Source organism: Gymnoscopelus braueri (assembly GCF_963280865.1).
Source record: "Gymnoscopelus braueri genome assembly, chromosome: 11".
Taxonomy (NCBI): Eukaryota; Metazoa; Chordata; class Actinopteri; order Myctophiformes; family Myctophidae; genus Gymnoscopelus; species Gymnoscopelus braueri.
In genome coordinates, this window is record NC_137613.1 from 2,586,295 (window position 1) to 2,598,055 (window position 11,761).

An 11,761-nucleotide genomic window follows, 5' to 3' on the forward strand; every position below is an offset into this window, starting at 1 on the left:
TAATTGGATGCTTGGTCAAACATATCAATAATAATTTAGAAACAAATATAGTCTGGGAAAGCCAGACGATCAGAGATCTCTGCCTACTGACATGTCTGTGGTCATCTAAATTCAAAATGGTCACCATTATGTTAAATATATGGACTCAAGGCAGACTGTCTCACGATTATAAACATTTTGATATTGACCATTTGAGTACATACTGTACAGCTACCTTCACCAGTGGAATGCAAGTATGGATTAAAATTGTAAATACTAGTAGCCCACCAATTTGGAATGAGTAAAATGATTTTTCTCAAAATCTGCTGCCTTTTAAAATTTACATGTTTTGGGGGGTCTTTTTTGGATTGAGATGGTCCAGGGGCTGGGTCTGGCCCCCAGGCCCGTGTAAAGACTACGCAATAAAGAGTGTATGAATGGTACCAATAAATTGACTCAATTACGCCCCATCTTAGGTGTGCGCTGGTGTCACACAAAAATAGCTGATCTACAAGTGATGCAACACATTGTGAGCTTGTAGACCAGCCATTTTTAATACAGGCACCTTGTGCAACAAAGTATAAACCAGGCTTTATGGTTCATTTGTATCTCTGAGTTAAATTGTGTATCAACGCGTTAATCTTTGTATACAGTCAAATAAATTATTATGACATGACATCACAGAAATGTAACAGATGCCTGTTAAGTTGCACTGACAAGACTATTCATTCATATTCACACTTGATAGTGTAAATATACTCATAGTATTGACAGTAGCAATAATCTACTGAGTCATTATATTCACTGCTGATGGTTTAACACAGCCACAATTGGCACAGTGTACAGTAGGCTACAATAATTTAGATTACATTAGTAAAGGTCAATTGTAATGGTATTTGCCTTATTTTCTCACTGTTTGCATTTGCCCAGATTATTACTATCTCTATTAATTACCTGTCTCTGCACCAAAAGGTAGACACAAACAAGAAATAGTATAAGAGATTGGATGACAGCTCATTTTGGTTAAAGGTAGGGTAAGTGATATTTTTGGGTTAAAACAAACAATTTTTAAGGTTAAAGTACTATATTGTGATAGTAATCATTGGTACTGTATAGCAGGGGTCTTCAACAGGGGGTCCTCAGAGTTACTACAGGGGGGCCAACACATGTTTGTGTGATAGGAACTTTTTTTTTTAACCTGTTGAAACCTAGAATTCCTTTTCTGAGGGGAACATTAGCCAAAAATAGCAGATCTACAAGCTTGTAGATCGGCATTTCGGTTTGGTTAACAGTTACTGAACAAAATCTCTATAGCAATGATTACTGTCACACAATATAGAGCTACTTAACACTGTTACTGAACAAACACTATAGCTACTATCACAATATAGAGCTATTTAACACTGTTACTGAACAAACACTCTATAGCAATGAGTACTATCACAATATAGAGCTATTTAACACTGTTACTGAACAAACACTCTATAGCAATGAGTACTATCACAATATAGAGCTATTTAACACTGTTACTGAACACACACTATAGCTACTATCACAATATAGAGCTATTTAACACTGTTACTGAACAAACACTCTATAGCAATGAGTACTATCACAATATAGAGCTATTTAACACTGTTACTGAACAAACACTCTATAGCAATGAGTACTATCACAATATAGAGCTACTTAACACTGTTACTGAACAAACACTATAGCTACTATCACAATATAGAGCTATTTAACACTGTTACTGAACAAACACTCTATAGCAATGAGTACTATCACAATATAGAGCTATTTAACACTTATTTTAACCAAAGAAAATCACTTCCCCTATGCCTTTAATTAAGTAAAAAATACACGGTAGATTATCAAAGTGGGGTCCAGGGAGGGACCACCAGAGGTTTCTGAGGGGGTTCCCTAGCTATATTAGTTAATATAGCATGAAAAAAACAGTTTAACCACCCTATTACATCAGCTATTTGAAAATAGCAGATCTACAAGCTCAGGTTGCAAATATTTTCAGAAGGGGGTCTGCAGCCAAATAGCCTCTATTTTGGATTTGGGGGTCCTTGACATGAAGGACCACTGCATTTTCATGAGAAAATATAAAAGCTGTGCATTACCTGTAATATTATCTCACTGCTCCAACCTCTGTGACTGTGCATGCCAAAAGTCTCCACAAATATATCAGCAGCTTGTAGAAACTTACTTTCTTGTCCAACAGTCTTTTAGTGCCTTTATTTCAGTTCGTTTTAACCTAAATCACTTCAGCTATCACAGAGCCTGCATCCTGCATGAGAGTTACTGACTGCGTGCACTCAGAGTTCATTCAAGGTTCACTGCTGCTCCAATGAGTCAAGAGCCAATAGCTGCCTGCAACGTCATGGCACTTTAGCACACAGCCAATCGCATTTCGTTTTTTCAAACTGAAATTTGGCGGGCATGCACCCACAAAGCAACAGACGTCTGCAATGCATTGTGGGACTTGTAGTTAATTTTGGAAGTGCTTTCCATTGACACGCTGTATGTGTCGTTTTTTTCAGAAACTACAACATGGCGTCTACATTCATTCACTGTTGATATGCAATATATTCAGTTAGTTTGGGCATTAAAATGTGTTTAAATCAGATTTCATTACAGCTGATTATTTGCTTATATAACCTGTCAATGAATATATGATGTCTGTTGTATGATGTCGTTTTTTTAAACTTATTTCAAGCATGATTATTTGTGTTAGGCATTGATGAATACAGTAAATTATGTTTAATATCTGGTTGCCATATATTGTTCCAATTTTTTAAGTATTTTACCCATATTTGCATATTTATTTAAAAGGATTTATTTATTTTTTTCGGTGCCACTTTTCCCCAAAACAAGTGTATGTTGGGCTGATATATACACTGTAACAAGTTCTGTCACATCTATAATGTGAATTGTAGTTTTTTCATTACATTAATATATTCCGCATGTGTGTGCGTGTGCGTGCGTGCGTTTATCATTAAATGGGTGATAATTGCCCCCATTTCCATAGTCCCCCATAGATGTTTAACAATGACCATACCTGACAGCTGAGGTCAAGACCTTTGCATAGCCAACAGTTTGCCATATGTATACAAGCCTTTAATCATGGAGTCTGGGTTCAAGACCCGAGGTCATTATTTCAAAGCAGTATGCTGCTGTATACTTTGTGCAACAAAATAACACCTTGTACAAGCGGCATGCACCTATTTTGTATGTTTGAAGAGCATCATACTGTGTACTCAACCACTGTATGTGTTTTGTGTACACACTGTCTGTCTGTCTGTCTGTCTGTCTGTCTGTCTGTCTGTCTGTCTGTCTGTCTGTCTGTCTCGCCATTGCAGTCCCGAGTTTAGGCCTGCATTGGGGATTGTGTTCCATTACTCCCCCCACTAGAGGAATATAGGCCTATCCCTACTTGTCCTCTCAGTTTCTATCATTTCAGAATAGATACACTAGCCCTCCTATTTAGGATACAAAGCTAGTGTCCTCATGGAACTTATCAAGGAACTTTGATGTTCTTGCTAGAGGCCTTGATCACTTAGCATGGTCCTTACCAAGAGAGGGCCATAGACTCACTGATTATACTGGTCTCGTTCACGTCCAAGATGATTAACTGAATGCTTACACTTACCTAATACCTACCATTAAATTCAAGAGAAACGCTGATAGAGTCCAATGTATGCCTTGATCAACATTCAGACTTCCCTAAATATAATGACAGCTTGCTGTCCCATAGCCAATTCAACTGCATACTTTCTGGGGGTCTTTACCCGGAGATGTTCTGTTTTTATCCAGTTACCAGCAAAGCAGAATCATTTGCAATGCATACAGAAATAAGGACATGTACAAGCTTGCTGCCTCTGTGTTGTTTATGAAAGGTAAAAACAACAGATCTGCATGCTTAGCTTCCCTGGTAAGGATCCTTGGGCTCTGTGAGCCCCATCCCATTTTGACCCTACCTGTGAGACAGACTGTATCCACTTAAAGCTCTTGAGCTCGACCCATTGCATAACTTATACATCAGTTAAATATTTTACATAATATGAACCCAAGATAATTGTGACACACAAAGATATGCCATAGATGTAATCAGTACAGTACTAGTCCATACCCGGGGATGTGAGCACTGAAAGTATTTGCAGACTTTGGGTTATGCACTGCGTACACAGTATGCTTAGATCAACTAGGAGAGGAGGTTTCTCATTTGATCATGGCTGTGTGTAACAACTTGTCATTTACCTGACATTGAGTAGTCTTTACCATAACCTGACATTTCCAGACCAAAGGTCATATTTGGAACGCATATATGACACAAATAAGATGTAGCTGGAATCCTAGTATAATATACTATGTCCTCTGTAGGATACCACTGTATACTGGGTCTATATTTGACTAGATATCATATGGCACGTATCAACAAAACTCATTTGCATGAGCATTGGTCCGTATTCTGTAGAGAATCCAAGGAAATATACATTGTTATAAGTTAAGGATTCTGGACCTTTTCACTTAGTGATATGCTATGGATACTGTCAGTATTCTACACAAATTAATACGAATATCTTAATATTTTTGTATCAAAACATAATATGACAAGAATAACATATGTGTCATATGAAAAGGTTTTATATACCTCCCAAAGTCATATATTGAGTCAATATTTTATCAAATGTGGAGCCTACCGACAAAACTTCAAATATGTTCCAGAAATTATCCATATTCTCAAGATAATCAAGAAAATAGAAATCACCAGATTAAGATGTAGCTGGTATTTTGACATAATATATGTCCTCATGATGTATGTTGGGTTCACATTTGACCAGATTCTCAGGATAAGTATCGGAAATGGTCCTTATTCTACAGAAAATCTAATGATATTTCTGGATAAATATTTTGGAATTTCACCTGGTAAAAATTACCAGATTCTGTCCATTTTCATGACATATCAATATCAGGTAAAACTCTCACCCAAAACAGGCCCAATGGCAACATCTTTGGTATTATGTTATGACAAAGGGTGATGATATATGCTACAGATATTGCCATTATTCTACTCAAAATAGGGTATCAATATATTCCGGTATACTTAATTCTCTAGTGGCTCCAGAGTCAAGATATGACTTTAAGTGATATGAGCTTAACATAGACTGTATTTGTGACACATTCAGATATGCCATAGATTTGATCCGTATTCTAGAAAAAAATGTGTGCTCAGATATGTCCAGATAGGACATAAGGTGATATTTGGAACACACAGATGACACAAATAAGATGTAGCTGGTATCCTTATATAATATATGTCCTCATGATGTATATTGGGTTCATATTTGACCAAATATGGCATATCAATAAACTCAGGATATGTATCAGAAATGTTCTGTATTCTACATAAAATCCAGTGACGTATCCAATGAGATATTTTCGGATTCAGGCCCTTTTTGCCCAGTATAAATCACCAGATTCTGTCCATTTTCATGACCTATCTATATCAGTTAAATATCTCACCCAAAACAGGTCCAATGGCAATATCTGTAGTAAATATGTTTTATATGACAAAAGATGATGATATATGCTACAGAAATTGCCATTATTCTACTCGAAATAGGGTGTCATTATATTCCTATATACTGCGTTACGTCATATTCATACATTGTGTATGACAAGCAGATGAATATTTCATCCATATTTGTATGAATATGGCTTATGTCAACAAAACTTTCAATATGCATCGGAAATGGTCTGTATTCTTTAGCGGTTCCAGAGTAAAGATATGACTTTAAGTGATATATGAACTCAATATCTGACACATCCAGATATGCCATAGACTTAATCAGTATTCTAGAAGAATATTGTGAACAGATATATCCAGATATGATCTAAGGTCATTTACGGAACACATACATGACAAAATTAAAATGTTGCTCATATCCTAGTACAATATATTATCTTCATGATGTATATTAGGTTAATATTTGCCCAGATATGTTGCATATCAACAAAACTCAGGATATGCATCAGAAATGTCCGTATTCTAGCGAGAATCAAAAAACTGATATTTGGGGATTCTGGCTCTTTTCGCCCAGTGGAGGGGGAGGGGGAGAGGATTCCGGAGCAGGTGCCACCAACCAGTGTTGCCACGTCTGCTTTATTATAAGCGACTCTGGCCTTGTTTTTTCTGTAAAGTGGCTCGTAATTATTGGTAGTTTTGTTTGACCCGGTGGTTCTGAAGAATGTTCATGTCAAGGACCAGGAACATTTCAATTTTACATTTCATCGCGACCCGTTGTGAGCTGGTGGATCGGCTATTTTCAAATAGCCGATCGATATAAGTTTAAAGTTCTTATATGTGGCCTAATTATAGAGCATTGAAGTCTGACATCACTGCCGCTAGAGGGCGCTATCCCCCTGGGTCGCGCGTTACTTTTTCTCTTCAAAATCCCACAGGGGAATTTTAGATCGCGTCATATGAGAACATATCTGACAAAATTGCCAGGGTGTTATTATTTTTTTTTTTGGAACACAGTTCTTATATGACGCCATCTAAGATTTCTCTATGGGATCTTCAAGAAAAAACATGACTCCGGCCCAGACTGCTGGCGTAGCGGTCCGGGCACCTGGGCTCCAGGGTGTCCGGGGTTCGAGTCCCGATCCCGACGGCCTTTGTCCCATGTCACCGCCCATCTCTCTCTCCCCATATCCTGTCAACATACTATCCTGTCAATAAAGGCATAAAAAGCTACAAAATAAATCTTTAGTTTACTCTATAGTCGCTTATTTTGTGCTGGTTTTCATTGACCTGGTTGCTTATTTCTCTTGCAAAATCTGGCAACGCTGGCCACCGCTCCAGTCCCACAGCAGAACAGACGCTATCGGCTCTGATCCGCTCCGCTCTCTCAATCTCCACATCGTCCCAGGGACCCGCCCGGCACTGATGGAGGGACGGGAGGAGGAGAAATACTCATGTTTTGTTACTTGAAGTAAAAGTAGCAATACCACAATATAACAACATTCTCTGAAAGAGAAAAAGGCCTGTATTCAACCTTTTGCTTGAGTAAAAAGTACAAAAGGTTTGGCATCAAAATATACTTAGGATTTATTATCGAAAATACAAAATGCAATGCGTTGTGAGCTTGTAGATCGTCTATTTTCGAATAACCGATGTATAAAACAGGGCATGAGTGGCTAACGTATAGGCTATTTCTTGTCATGATAATCTAAATATACAAAGTAACTTGTATCTAAAGCCGTCAAAAAATAACAATTGAAGTATTTCAAAATTGTACGACTATAACTGGTTCTCACTAATGCTCATTATATGACATCATGCTCATTATAATATGACATCATGTCTGTTCTACTCAGTGTGTCTCAGAAGAGGGCTGTGGACAGTTCAGAAACCCGTCTACCAGTGACATCATCGATGGGGAATCCAAGCTAATAGAAACTGCAGGCTTTCTATTTCTGGAAGGTTAGCATGTTATGATGGAAGCCACCGTGTTTCTGAGGGCCCACACCGCCATTTTATCATGAGCATTAGTGAGGACCAATTATATGAAGATAGGTTGAAAATGGGTGACGTGGTCGTTTAAGTAACAATACTTGAGTACATGTACTTAGTTACTTTCCACCACTGGGGGATCCGGGACGCGTACTTCGCCTCATGAAGTGTTGGCAACGGTGGATTCAGAGGAAACCTGCTCCATCACACATGGTGAGATCAGCGGAGCTCAAGGAAAGTAATTAGACTCAGACACTAGGCTGGTGGGGCTCTCTGTGAAGGACGATGCATCCAGTCACACACACACACACACACACACACACACACACACACACACACACACACACACACACACACACACACACACACACACACACACACACACACACACACACACACACTCTGTTTGCATGCAGTGTGCTTGAATACATCAATGTATTAATGTGGAGAGTGCATCATCTGTCACACAAAATGTGTGGGACAATAATCCAAACATTCCATTTCATGTGTTCTGATAACAGTTAGTGATCTAAACAAGATAGGTTTACAGTACAATAAATAGCATCCTCCTCCTCCCCATGCACTGCTCCATTCGTTGCACAGCACAGTAAAATCCTTATTTGATCAATTCCATCCCTATTTTGGCGCCATGTCATTACACGGCCCAAACCTTTTCAAGACATTCTGCAAACTTTACAAAATGTTCAAGAATTGCTGATCTACAAGCTCACAAGGCGACTTATTGTGAGCTTTTAGATCGACTGTATGTTTGCCATGTGACACCGTTTACTGCTTACAGCCTCTGTATAAATTAACTTTCAGGTTTTTATTGTGTGTTTTTATGAAGCAATGGGTGAAGCAATGTGTTTTGGAGAGTCGATATGGGGCTTATCGGGTATCGGGTTTCAAATGTTTTAATGGCATGCCGCCCCCTATTTGGCTATGGTCCCCCATATCACTGATTCTGTATGAAAAGACATTACATAGTTTAGATATAATTGTACAATAGCAACAGATCCATAATAGTGAAACATATTGCTTTAGAATAGTCACTCGTACGTGAGACAGGGTTTAATAAACGTCTTACATCAGTCAGATAGAAATAAATGCAATTTCCCATAGAAAAGGGCTGTCATTCACTGCTGCCGTTTCCCCCTTTTCTCCATGTGTACATAATGGTGTTTTGTATTTGTTGATAACATGTTTTATTAATTGAATAATTTTTCTTTTTAGCCATAATGTCTGACTGTACCTCGTGCTGTTTACATTTCTGACTAGTACTCAAAGTCACTTAATGACTTATCTATGACTTATGATGACTCCTCATTTAGGCAAGGCTTCAGGTTTTCCTGATCGGACCGATTATAAAACGTGGACACATCGGAACGCGCACGTCCTCGGACTCCACTTTGAAAAACCCACTGAAGATAGGATATGATACTCCGTTTGGGGGGAAAAAAAACTCACACATTAGAACATTCAGTTGGTAAAACTTAACAGCATTATTTTTATTATGTACATCTCTGGGCCCACCTTCCTTCCCCCAATAAATAAAATCTGGTGATACAGCGGATGAATACTTTATGTTCAGTAATATTTAGTTCAGTTTTACAGCTTCTGTACACGATTCTGCTGTTTTCAGGAGGAGGAGGGGGGGGGGGGATTAATTCACATCTACATCATCATTATCATCAGCAACATCATTTTATCTTTATGTTCCAATGAAACCGAGAGAGAGAGAGAGAGAGAGAGAGAGAGAGAGAGAGAGAGAGAGAGAGAGAGAGAGAGAGAGAGAGAACGAGCATTTAAATGGGAGAGAGAGTGAGTGAGAGAGATGGAGGAGGGGAAGGGAGAAGAAAACACACGCACGTTGTCATCATGTATGTTATTGGCATGTACAGGATCAACTATGTACAGATACAAACCAGTCATACAAATTAGGCTCTAAGATATAGAATTCAATACATTACATTTTATATAGTTAAGTGACAAATGAGCAAAATGTAAGCCCCGCTCCCAAAACTCTCGCCATTTAATCAATCAATCAATCAATCAATCAATCAATCAATCAATCAATCAATCAATCAATCAATCAATCAATCAATCAATCAATCAATCAATCAATCAATCAAATCGATTCATTAAGCCAACCGCTAAATTCAAATCTGGCCGTGAATGTCCTGGCAATCGTGGCTCTGCACTGCAATGAGTGATTTATTTGGCTATTCAAAAATAGCAGATATACAAGCTATGCGCTATGAGCTTGTAGATCTGCTATTTTTGGGGAAAAAAAAGAATGGTGGCTCTGCACTGCAGTGGGGGATGGTGTGGATGACAGCTGTAGACTGAGCGCATGGCTGCCATACGAACGCGTTAACACGATTTCCTCTCTTGAATAAAACATGCCCGAGGGAGAACGGCGACTCCATCCCACACAGTCTAGTCGCTAAGCAGGTACAGCGAGAACCAGGAGACCATGTGGAGCTTCAGAGGGTAAGACAGTAATCCACTTCATCATCATCATCATCATCATCATCGTCCCTCACCTCCTCAGTTCTCTGCAGGTGACAGTAATATGGTTGAAGGTTTGTTAATAAAAATGTTGTGTAGGTCATCGTTTTAGGAGGGAAGCTGCTGTAGCACACGAAGCACAGCGGCGGGGGGGGGGGGGGGGGGGTCCATTGAATCCTTTGTTGTCCAGTGAATTAACATGTACCGTACCGTATGTGGAATAGAGTCACGTGTACTGCTCTGTATGTAAAATACCACCGGCTTCAGATGCTATCAATGCATAGAATGGGACATTATCACGTTTTATCAGACCATTGAATGGGCGAGTAGGCGACATACTGACCTACCCGCGATTTATCAGACCATTCGTTGGGCATAATCAGGAGATACTGACCTACTCGGATGCAGAGCGCGGTCCCCGCATCATGATTTGCGGTACATAACTTAACTCGGTACGTACTGTAACTTGAACGCCGGCGAGTATAGGCTCAAGCGAACTGGAGCCACGTGAGGGACCGCCGAGCAAGCTAAAGCGAGCGAGTTGCCGTCCCGAACGGTGTGGCGTTGCGCGCCTCCGTCATGGTCCAGAACCGAAACCGAAACAAACTTCATAAGTCGTCTCCGTCGGTAGGTCCGTATGTCCTGATAACACCCAATGAATGGTCTGATAAAACGTGATAATCTCCCATTCAATGCATTGATAGCATCTGAATGGGATACAAATACAGTAAAACATCTACTGCACTGTAGAATACAGTAAGACATCTACTTTACTGTAAAATACAGTAAAACATCTACTGCACTGTAGAATACAGTAAGACATTTACTTTACTGTAAAATACAGTAAAACATCTACTGCGCTGTAGAATACAGTAAGACATCTACTTTACTGTAAAATACAGTAAAACATCTACTGCACTGTAGAATACAGTAAGACATTTACTTTACTGTAAAATACAGTAAAACATCTACTGCACTGTAGAATACAGTAAGACATTTACTTTACTGTAAAATACAGTAAAACATCTACTGCACTGTAGAATACAGTAAGACATTTACTTTACTGTAAAATACAGTAAAACATCTACTGCGCTGTAGAATACAGTAAGACATCTACTTTACTGTAAAATACAGTAAAACATCTACTGCACTGTAGAATACAGTAAGACATTTACTTTACTGTAAAATACAGTAAAAGGAGAAAAGAGGAAGAGAGCTAAATGCAGACTGAATTAGATTAGTGATATTTAGACCAAATGGCCCTAAATATGACCTCTGGTATTTCTGTATCAGTGAAATAAAAACATGATTCAGCACTAAAAACACTCATAGTACCATCATGATTTGTAACAGTAAGATCCAAACAAAACCCCAGATGGTATTAATTTTAATTATGATAATCATATTTTTATATTCCTACTCTTCCTTGACTGGACTGTACCGCCTTTCAAAGACATGAACGATCAATTCATTTCAGATGGCTGATGCTCTGGCATGGACACGTTTTTAGGGACAGTAGAGCTAACTTTATCGTCGCTGTCGGGCAGAAACCCTGTGTCTCCATATTTCAACTTTTTATGGGGTTTTTTTCTCCGTAAATTAATGTCCTACTTTATCGGACGATAATGTCGCGCAAAAGTTGCAAAAAATAGCTCAAAGGCTTGTAGATCTGCTGTGACTAAATACCTACTACACTGGATCCACTGGAACACGTGGTTATTTTCTCCCATTTCCTGAAAAGTAAGG